This window comes from Propithecus coquereli, unplaced genomic scaffold, assembly GCF_000956105.1.
Source record: "Propithecus coquereli isolate 6110/MARCELLA unplaced genomic scaffold, Pcoq_1.0 Scaffold21, whole genome shotgun sequence".
Classification (NCBI taxonomy): Eukaryota; Metazoa; Chordata; class Mammalia; order Primates; family Indriidae; genus Propithecus; species Propithecus coquereli.
Window position 1 is genome coordinate 6,116,531 of NW_012146078.1, and position 903 is coordinate 6,117,433.

The 903-nt window shown below is 28.8% G+C and overlaps 1 protein-coding gene across 1 annotated transcript in view; it reads right to left on the reverse strand.

Moving 5' to 3' along the window:
• CADM2 (cell adhesion molecule 2) overlaps positions 1 to 903 on the reverse strand; it is a 400,219-nt gene that overhangs the window by 398,481 nt on the left and 835 nt on the right. The gene's annotated exons all lie outside the window — the stretch shown is intronic.

Here is a 903-nt window from a genome sequence, read left to right on the forward strand (position 1 = left end):
TACTCTGCTTTATTGTTTGTTCCTAAATATGGAATTGATACGTATCAAAAAATTAGAGGTGAACTAGAAAAGTAAACAATGTCCCCACTTCCTCTCCAATGTCAGCTTCTGAGATAATCCATGTTAACTGTTTGCTAATGTTAAAATAATAAAATGTGCAGTTCTTATAAAAAGCAGTAACCTAAAAAAATTTTTGCATATTTTGTTTCCAAAAACAAGATCATCCTATACTTGTTACTTTTCAGTCTGCTTTCCCCACATTTTCCAGGTTAATACATGGAGTGCTAAATCACTTATTTTAATAATTGCATTATTTTTCTATAGTTTATATGAAGTATGGGACTATTTCCTGTTGTCAGGTTGTTTGTAGTATTTCTTTTTCTTCTACTAATAATGATAATTTTGCAACACACGTCTTTATGGCATATCCCTTATGTATTGTAATGGTATTTTATTTTCACAGGATAGATTTACAGATTGTTTTCATATTTCTACCCAGAAAATCACTGATGAAGATGAAGACCTTAAATATCGTAGATGAAAGGGCTGAAAATATTTGGAAAGAAAACGTGCAAGTATATTCAATGTTCTAAAGTAAGAAGTGACCAGAAAAAGAGAGAAAAAGGAGAGAGAATGAAAAGTACAGAATCTAATGTTCCAAATAACTGATTCCCCCTAAAACTCCTTAGATCTTTTAAACTACAAACTATTTTATTTAGCTTTTCTTACTATTCATTTTCAATTAAAAATTCAGTTGTTGATTTTCTGGTAAAATTTTAGTAGATTTTTGAGGAATTATTTTCATTTATTTATGGTTTCTTTTGTATTTTAAGACTGTGCAAAGCTGAATAACTTATTTTTAGATTATGCTGAAATATTATTTGCCTTGATTTCAAAGAAAGG